An 11,090-nucleotide genomic window follows, 5' to 3' on the forward strand; every position below is an offset into this window, starting at 1 on the left:
CTCGACTCAATAAGAAAGCCTGATGGGTGCCACACGATGTGGCTTTTGATTGACGTACTGGTTAGCACACTTGTCGAGCAATAAATACTCGCACAAGTGTAAAGCTGAGTGGTAATAATGTAATGAATGATGAAGTTATGAATCTGTTTTCATTGAGCAGTAGTTATTGTAAACACTTCATTTAATTTTTAGTTCCACTCATCATAGAAATGTGTCCTAAACACACTGAAATCATCATGATGCTAATTTATTTTCTGGTGTGTCATTTTTATCCACTTTCATGTGTGCAGCAGCTCTATAATACAGCGTTTGAACATGAGTCGTTTTACTGAACATCGTATCAAGCATGAACAGCAACTTTTAATACAAGAAATGTCTCATGTCTGACACATGAGGGATAGATATTCAAATTGATTTCTTTTATCAATCAATCAATCAATCAATTTTTATTTATATAGGGCCAAATCACAACAAAAGTCATCTCAGACAATGTCGATGTCAGACAAGATGAGAAACTGTTGGAAAAGGTCACAGCCACATATATGTGGTTTATAACCATAGGTCATATGGAGCATATTTCATTGAAAATATAATTAAGTTGTGTGTGTGTAAAAAGGTATGTGCAAATTCCATCAAATCATTTAATTAAAATCTGATGAGAAGAAACTATGGATGAATGGATAAATATAGTAGCTATAGTAGATTTAATAAATAAACTGGATAATATGGAGAATATAGAAAAAGAACAAGAATGAGAAAACAAACTATAGCATACATGAGTTTTGCTTGACAGAGAAAGTAACAATAAGACTCTTCATTGGTGGTGAGCGGGAAATATGTGACCTGAATTGCTTGTATTTGCTGCAGGTGGATTTAGGAGACTGTCCCCCCCACGAGAAACAAGAGCATCAGTCGAATTCACGTTCAAGCGACAAAGCCTTCTAGCTGCCATAAGAATTATGACTGTTGTCCGTTGAGAGAAAAGGAGGAAACAGTGTGAAGTTATTCTAGAGATAAAGTCCACAGAGGAGGAGGTCAGAAGCTGGCATGGATCAACGTATTTTGTTGTTTAATTTGGAGGATTTGTTGGGATTTAGTCATTAATCCGTGAACTAATCAAAAAAAAAATCTCTAATTTACAGGCTTGATTTTCATCAATAACAGCCACACTAAATGTTAAAGTTGAGACTTTAATTGCAAAATCGACAAAACAGGAATCAAATAACCAAAGAGGAGTTGGATAACCATCACAAGTGCCAGCTGCCTTTAATCTGCTCCGGGCTTCAGTTCAAGGAGCTGGAGGCAGACAGCTCATACTGTATGAGTCAATGGCCTTGAAATTCAGCAGGATATGGCAATTATGTAGTCACCACAAAGAATCTATAACAAAAAAGTGGTTTGGATATACATGTTTGCATGAAGGGCATTCAAAGATGCACAGTTTAGGCTTGTTGTACCATCATCATGTCTATGCAAGTGACTTTTTCCACAGATGCACATCAGACCAGAGCCAACCATCAGCACCTCTGCAGCAAGAACACAGATTCTGCCATCAATTCTTCATGGCTGTCTTTCAGGGTGACTGCTATATATATATATATCAGTGATAGCATAACCTACAGTGATCTCTCTCTCTCTCTCTCCCTCTCTCTCACTGGTCTGAAAAGTGGCTGGCTGGAAGGCTCAGTGGACAGTCAGTGCAATCATGCTGAACTACTTTCGGTTCACAGGAAAGAGAGGTGAAGACCAGCTTAGCCACTTACAATAAATGTATTATTAATGTAAATTTTATTTGTTTACATTTCCAAGGAGTGCTGCAGTTGAACCACAGGTCCCCATATACCACAGAGTATGACTCATATTATCATGTATGTTGACATTGGTTGATTTTTCATTTCCATATCAGGTGAAAATGAATGTGTAATACATGTCATTTTATTGTTTTTTTCAGGGGGCTCAATCATAAAAGCAATTGAAGTTTGGTCAGGATTGTCAGTCAGTTGTACAGACTGCTACCAGCTAAGTAGGACAGAAGTAAAAAGGAGGACAAAATGCATTCATACTTTTCCTTTTAGCATACCAGCTACAGCTTTAAATAAATTATCAATTGTCATAGAAGCTAATGGCTAATGTAACCTTCACAGTGTCAAATTAATTCCTCACTACTTACCCTTGCAGTGTAACAAAATGAATGTTCTGTCTCAATTTATAGGTGGGCCACGTTTAACAGCGTTAGACAAATAAAACCTCATTACGGTTTCAGGATTCAGCCTTACAGATACCACAGTTAGCCCACCAGCTATTGATTTATGTCATTGGGAAATCTGTCTTAATTAATTGGTATATAGAGAAGAAATTGAGGCAAATTAAAATAAAGGACTATCCATGCAAAGGCGTTCTGACAGCTGAGTTGCTTAGGCAAATACCAATTGCAGTATCTTGGGTTTGAATCTGGTTGCATGTGTCTCTCTCCATTGTGAGCCATCAAATAAAGGCTAAAATGCCAAAAAAAATGATACGCTTAAAACAGAAAGGGGGCCAAGAGTAGTTCTGTCACTGCGGATTAGACTAGATAGGAGATGGCTTCAGATAATGTTAGGCTGTCTTGAGCAGTGAAACCAAAAGGTCAGAGTGCACTTAACCTCATGGGATGGGGACTGTCAATTCTCGACTTGTGTAAGGAGTAAAGCTTAGAGGGAGTGCAGAGGAAAACAGTTGGAGGAGGGGAAAGGAGTGGAAAAAGAGTGACAGCCTCACAAACAAACCAAATTAGTCCCCTGAGACCGAATTCGACAGACACTGTTAACCAAGTCAGGCCAAAGGGTAATAAGTTATCTGCTCAACATACACACACATTATTTAGCCAGCTAAAAATATAAAGTCAAAGCCATATATCAACCCCACATCAGCTGTATTACTGTGCAGATTTCATTTATTAACACATAATTCAGGTGATTTATCAACACCAAATATTCTCTAGTTTCAGTTTTCAGCTTATCTGTTACAGTATATCTGTTTTATAATTGAATACATTTGGGTTTGAGATCAGCTAAACAAAACAAGGAATTTGAAAAATCCATGCCGTGCTCTGGAAACATATGTTGAGTATTTTTCAATATGTTACAGATTAAGGCAGTTACTATAAAAATAATAAGTACAATAATCAAGGTTTGAGCCAGAGCCATTGCAACTATGACCCCCTTAAAACTCAACTAAACAACAATAAAAATGTCCTGTCACAACAACTGTCTCCAATAAAATCAAGTGCAGGATCTACACTGGTAGCAGGATTCCCAATTTTAGATTTTATAGCAACGGTATCAACATTTATTTTGTTTGTGAACTAAAATATGAAACTGTTGGCTGTTACCTCCTGAACATTCACTGCAAACCGGTGTCTGTAAGCTCGGCCAAAAGTGGTTTGTTAAAGAGAGAAACGCTGTACTGTACGTTTTAATATTTAAACAGTTTGCATCTTTTTGCTGTTCAGAAAGAACAACAGATAATGTCACTAAATGTGTTGGTCTGGTGTTCTAGATACAGATTAATTTTCAAGTTGTTTGGAGTTGACTTCAAGCAATACTGATATTGATAATATTTGTTAGTGGCACTGTTTGACCCTGGTAAAACAAAGGGGTGTTCTTGACTGCTCTGTGTGTCATACATGTGATTTTATAGCTTCTTGAAAATTTTAAAATGTTTAGAACACGAAACTAGTTATGTCTATCTAATAAAGGGCTGCAAGTAACAATTATTTTCATTAGCGATTAATCTTTCAATTATTTTCTCTATTAATCCATTAGTTCTTTGGTCAAAAAAAATTCAGAAAATAGTTAAAAATGGCAGTCACCATTTCCTAAAGCCCAAGATGCAACCTTTACTATCCAAGCAGACTAAAGAAACCAGAAAATATTTACATTTAAGAAGCTAGGAACCGAGAATTTTAGCATTTTTTCTCTGCAAGTCACTCAAAATGATTATCAAAATAATTGGCAATTAATTCTCTATTGATCGACTAATCAATTAATCATTGCAGTGCTAATCCAATGTAATATTTAATATCTATTTTAATATTTTTAAATTTTGTAGCACTCCACAGGCATACAGTTGGTCCACAATGGTCAAAAAATAGGGATCCAAAATTCCCACCTTCGCAATGGCTCATTGAGCTGACAAAATTTTAAGCAATATCCAAATATATAAACCCCTATCTATTCCTCTTAAATTTAGTAGAGTTGCAATAGGCTAGAAAGAGAAGATACAGTATATAAATTTTGCAGCTGTTCCCAATATGAAATGGAGTGTCCACAACTGACTCACACTTTGATTAACAAGCATGTATGCAATCTGACAAGCCTCTCTCCACCTACACACATGCACAGTCACCCAGACTGCACTCTGTCCATGTATCTAGAAACACATTCATATTCATTAAGGTCTATATGCTTCCTATATATACATGTTATCCACACACACTCACACCTTTGCCAACTTCACATACATGATCAGAAACATGGGAGATTAATGATTTAAGAGGCTCCATGAATATTTTGCATTTCATGTCTTCTACAAAACAGTGAATCCAAATCCCGTCTTTTTTGCTGTTGAGGCATAAAGAAAACAGTGTGGAGTGGTGATCAAATGGAAAAGCATGCTAAATGGAAGTTAGATTAAATTAAATGTAGTAATACAACACCAAGAATTCTTTCTTCCTACATTAAATATTTTGCTCTCAGGAGACGATGAATCAGACTTTAACAAACCAACATTTAAGTTGTGATACTTGAATCGCAACTGAGATTCAAAATTAATAATGTTGTATACTTGTACCTTTTGTGCAGTACTCAAAATACAAATGAATAAGTAATGTGGATAGATTGTTTTAAAGATTACTTTGTTCTTTTGCTTCTCCCATGCATGCGCATACAAAGCCAAAGGTTTTTCCACACAGGCCAAGAATTCATATTTTATGTATGGAGCCAGACCGGTAAGGTTCCATAAAAAACATTTGTTTAAAACATGTATGAGCTTCAGAGAGATTTCTGTAGACCCTTGTCATATGGCATGGGCTTTTTCTCAAGGTGTCATGGTTTATCGCTGCATATACAACATGAAGGTGTGATGTATGAATTATACCGCGAGGTCATCTCTACTGTGAGCAACCTTTACAAGATATGCCAGCTACACAATTTACAACCTCCAAAAAGAGAGAAAGAGTTAAAATTGTGAGAGCTTGGGGAAAGCAAAGAGCCTTTGCTGATTCCACCAGAAGATCCAGATTGGACTGTAGCAAGGATTTTAGAAATACTGAGGTCATGAGTCCTATCCCAGGGGGATTCAGGGGCATAGCCCCCATCCTATGAGTGTTCTAACACTCATTACTCAAGTTCATCCAAACAATAAGCCATAATTAATAAGCCAAAGTTACACATGGCATGAAAGTGAATAGCTGTGCTTTTTGGAGCCAAGAACACAGCTTACCCAATGAACTGTAGCCCACTCTTGGGTATGGTTATAATAATCATTTTTAAATTTGGTGGTTGCTACACCCACTGAAAATGGCGTGTTAAATACAAGGGAAGAAAGAGGTGCTGCAAAATTTTTGACTTGGACAATTACAATTTGATTCAAACTTATTTCTGTGCAAAACAAAAAAATGGCTAACATGTTCGACAGATTCAAGGAAGTTGTATAAAATTGTTGGAAAGATACATAGGCCTAATCTGTCCTTAAATACAATAAGACATTAAATACTGTAAATGTAATTCTTATTTGTCATAAAATAAAAAGAAGAGGTATTTCTTATTGTTTATCAGTGAATTATAGTGATAAATGAGGTATCACTGAAACATTTTGGTCATTTCCTGTACATTTCCTGTCTACAAAGATTCTGATACATGAAGGTGCAGCATTAGAGAGTCATTCCAAAATCTTTATCAGCACAGTGACCCTGAACAGACTGACTTCTCACTCATACATGCAAACATGTTTATTTTGGACACAGGCTATATGCTCTGATGCGATCCTTCATCACTATGAACCTCGCGCAATGCCCTGCAAGGGCCACTTTTGGAGTAGGCAATAAAAGACACCATGACTGCAACAAGGTAGGCTAATTGTTTATTCAAGGCTGCTGCAGTGCAGTAACTTTATTATGAAGAGTGTATTTTTGCCACTGAAAATGTCAGAGCAGAAACTCCTACTTGATTCTGTGAGCAAAAGTTTGGACGTCATGTTTTGAAAGCATATAGATTAATAGTTTGTGAGCTCAGATCTTGGACTCCTGTTTTGAAACCTTGAGGTTGCATTTTGACTGCTGTCATCTTGGACTTTTGGAGCCAGAAGTGACTATATTTGGACAAGATGGTGGAGTGAAAAACAGGCTTAAAACCATTAAAACAAACTTACTGGAAAAAAATGAACATCTAAATCCTTAGAGGGTCTTTTAGTACAACCAAACTCTGAACAAGACTTTTTTAGGTGACCAAAATGTTACAATCAAATTTTCATGAACTGAAAACAGACTGAAATAGCGAAGGCTAATGCTAGACCTATGGTCTGTGAATGTGGTTATGTCATGGTTACATTACCTAACTAATGTTGTCCCCGTGGTAGCAACTTGCCTGTGATGGCACCTACCTGTCACTCCAAATGGCCACGCTATTAATTATGCAAAACTTTGAGCCTAAAATTTAAACAGGTGAGTTATATAAAAATCACCCCCCCAACTCCCCCACCCCCCATACCGAACGGGGAAATTAACTATAGCTAAAGTTGGGCATTTTAACATTGTGTAGCCCAGGCTCTAAAATGACACCCTTTAATATTAGAATTATCCCTTTAAAATAATTCATGTTAATTGAGAAGTAAATAATTCATTGGAAAGTCATTAAAATCCTTAAATACAATTCATTTTATTTTGGAACAAATAAATAATTAATTTAGGTTGATTATATACACTAAGAAAATAATAATACGAAGAACCATTAAAAAGTGTTGATATAAAAATAACATTTGGAGTAAATATCATTCAATTAACTCATATAAATGACTACATCTGTTAAAAGTTGTTTAAAATCATGAAACTATGTGCATAAAGGGAGAAACACAGCCAACATTGTGTTTTCCAAGCAGCAGTGAAGGGCTCAGTATGACAAGATCCCCAAATAACAAATCAATGAACCCTACTAGCCCCAGGTGATCGGCCTTAGTTCCGCTTCCTGTTATAACTTCCTGTTTTATAAAACAACCCACGCTGCCTACCTTGAGTGCTGTTGGGACATAGAGAAAATAAAATATTTTGTCACATGTTGGATTGTAAAGCCACGTGAGAGGCCGGATGATTTTCGCGGGTCTGCCGAGGTGAAATTCTGTAACGCTCATTCATACTTTGACTCAGTGGTTTTTGGTGATACCTTAAAGGAAAAGGGGACGCGGCCAGTACTTCCTGCCGGACTCCTGCAAGGCTGTTACTGGTCCAGTTATTACTATTGACTATTACTTACCTGTGCTCTGTTATTACATCGTAATAAGGGTTACAATTGGGTCTACAGGGATTGACTCAATTTTGGAGCCAGCAGCAAGTAGCCATTCAAGGAACTGCAGTTTTTGGCACTTCCACGTTGGCTTCATTTTTCAGCCCCAGAGGTGGCTGCTTGGGTGTAACACGTAGTTACTTGTTTTGAGTTTGTAGATCTGGTGGAATACAGTCTATGGAAATCTATAGCCAGGCCTATCAATCATGTCATTGACCAATCTTGCTTCGAGAGGTAGGCTATATTATTGCCATTCTTTATTATTCTAAAATTATATAAGAGGATTTGTTTAATCCGTATTACCAATACTGTATTGGTAAGGCCAATCATATGTGATTTGAAAGTGCAACCTGTATTCAAACACAGTGTAGACTGATCTTGTAGGTTACAGCCCCCTCGTCCACAGAGTGAATAGAATGACAGGACTGTACTGTACATGTGCAACTTGTTACATGTTTGTCATGTAATGTAATGAGTTGCACACGCAGAGCTGTTCAGCTCTGCTGGCAAGATGATACCACCCTTTGCTCACAACACACTGCACAACTAAATAGTTTTAATAATATATTAAAACATTTTAAAAAGACACAAAGGACATGACCTCAGTGTCCTCAATGGTAGCTATGGGCCTAATTGGACTGAAGGTTAACCAAACAAGAAAACAGACTGAGAGGTGAGGCATGTTGTGCAGCAGAGGCAGCCTGGTTGGCAGGCTGAATGACTAAAAACATGATAAATAGCCGTAAGGGCAGAATTCAGAAGTGAGTAAATCAGTGTACATAATGAGTACAACTCAGACCATCTCTATATCACTCCATCTAGATGCCTTCGAGCAATGCAGAACTCCCTCTTACCAGATCGGCTTTCACCATATGATATTAGTTGGAAAATCATCGAGGATCAAATAAACTCTGCAGCATGTAAGCTGGACCAGTCAGGGAATTTATATTGGATGGTATTTATAACATCCAGTAATCAAACATTTTGATTTAAACTGAGAACTTTTAGTCTACATCTACCAATGATGCCCCAAATCTAAGCAATTTCTTGCCAAAGACAAACATTTTAGTGAAATTGGCATCTTTTATTATCTATGTCTGTCCCAGCTGTCCCTGCCTGAAAAAATATCAGTACATAAATAGAGTAGTAGCGCCTTGCCCCCTCATTAATGTTCCCAAAAATATGAAGAGGGTCTAGGGGGAGTCGTTTTGGAAATTATTGCTCCATTAATAAAATATGAAGACTGTCTGCTGTGTGGGTATTGATTGACAGCTGTGATTGACAGTTGGCTCACCTGCTGCTCTCTCTGGCTCCAGGACTCATACTGAGTCAGACTATTGTCACAATATTTCACTAAGTTTAATGTTACACAATTTATCTATTGTAATTTATCTATCTATTTATCTGTTCCCAGTAAGCTAACATTGGCTTTGGTCTAAGGTAGCAGGTTTCCAGAGTGTGAAGAGAAACAAACCACACTCCTTATTTGGGAAGTACTGGCTACAAACAGTAAAATATGGCAGCAACTCTGGGCTTCAAACCAGCTCCAATGCAAACCAATGGGTGGCTTCACACCTCACCACGTCCATCTTTATATACAGTCTTTGAACTAGTCTATATATAAAAGTTAGGAACATGGTCTTTTAAAATTAACCACTATGAAGTGCAGTTAACCCCACTTATACAAGCATGAAGGTTTTTGAGACTACAACATTTGCAGGGAACTGTTACTCAGGAGCGATATGTATTCTGCTGAGAGGCTTGTCATCTCCTCTACCTAATGTGTAACCTCAGATCTACAAAAAAACCCTTCTGCAAATAACTTTCTAGGCCCATTTGTATGATCAATTTTGACCTGTTATCCTTTGAAATGGGTTTCATAAAAGCTCCAAATCTAATAGTAAATATTCAGCAAGCATTCCCCGAGGGAGCTCTTTGTCCCTCTTTTGCTGCTTCCAAAGCTTTCTTCCTTCCAAAATTTCTATGATGCAGCAGTTTCATCTCATCTTGTGTACTTTTTTTTACAGCCAGAGAGAATTTTCCCTGTGATGTTTATGAATTTTTAAAGCGGGAGGTGAGTGAAAGGAAATGAGAGTGAGAGACAGACGAACAAATGCATGAAAAAAACAGATGGGTTTGAAAATAAGGATTTTGAAGAAGAATTTAACAAATCCACTAAATTCAACTGCTTTATATGATGTCAGTTTGAAAAGGCAATTACACATAATAGTTGAGGACAGGTAATAAAATAAGATTATATTATCTTACTAAATTTACCTAAATGTAACTTTTGTGGAATTTTTGTGAGTTTTGTGAAATGTCAGGATTTCAGTGTAACAAAGTCGTGATACAATTAGCCTTTGATATTCTCTTTTTAGGGTGACTGTGAGGTGCTGGACAGGAAAAGGTCAGGATATTAGAAGTGACTAAAGGTCCCTGTAACATTTTAGTCACTGAGGCTTTAGCAATTAGCAAACACATGGCAGGTAAAGCCTTTCATAAAGGAAATGGGCAGTCACTATGGAAGAATAGATTTGTCCAATGAACCCCTTTCGTAAATATAGCCTTCTGTTTGCACAGGAAGAGCAGGTAGGGGGTTAGGTTGAAAAAAATGCTGAGGAGTAATGTCCGCTACCATAACAACAGAGGAAGACACTGAAACTGAGTACGCTTTTGCACACGATTACATGCACAGACCCAAAACCCTGGGCTGCATTCATATGTCACAGATACAGATACACAAAGACAGATTGATGCACAAACATACGCAAATATGAAAATGGCTGCCATAACAACTCCGCAGTGACAGTGTGCACTGCTCACAACAATGTTAATCATGCTGAGGAACTCCTGGCAGAGAAAATGTAAGGTTTTAAGGTGAGAGGAGAAGAGAGAGAGAGGCTGTAAGGAGGAGGGAGGGTGACACACACACAGCCTAGAGGTTTTCTCTTCCAGTCAGTGATCTGTCTAGTTTAGAGCAGATGAACCACAGTTGAACCCAAATTGAAGGAGGCATGGCAATCATCTTTATTTAATGAAGAACTTATTGTTCAAATTATTTAAAGCAGAGGATTTCTATTTGCAGGTCCGGAGTTGGGCAATGAAAGAAATTAAATCATCTAAAAAGTCTCTTTACCATTATTTTATAACATTATTCTTTTAAGTTTAATATAAAGAGCATTACAGGATTACCCTAAACTCACTGCTTATGGACTAAAATACCACACAATAACAATAATAGACCACAATAAAACAAATACATGGCTGCTAATGTTTTCCTGTAATTTGTAATTGGGAATTGTGAAAAAGGAGAAATTATCTCTATGCTCGTTGTCTCATAAAATTAAGAAAATGTCCTTCAATAAGGAAAAAAATGTTTTATTAGTCATTCATTATTCACAAGCTATATATATAAATATATAATAATAAATAAATATAATATATATATAAATATGGACAGATCCTTTATTATCACAACATTCTTTGAATGATGATCTTTTGTTCAAAGAGTCTTCATGATTTTGATATAAAAGATATATTTGAAGAGATCTCATA

This window comes from Thunnus albacares, chromosome 15, assembly GCF_914725855.1.
Source record: "Thunnus albacares chromosome 15, fThuAlb1.1, whole genome shotgun sequence".
Classification (NCBI taxonomy): Eukaryota; Metazoa; Chordata; class Actinopteri; order Scombriformes; family Scombridae; genus Thunnus; species Thunnus albacares.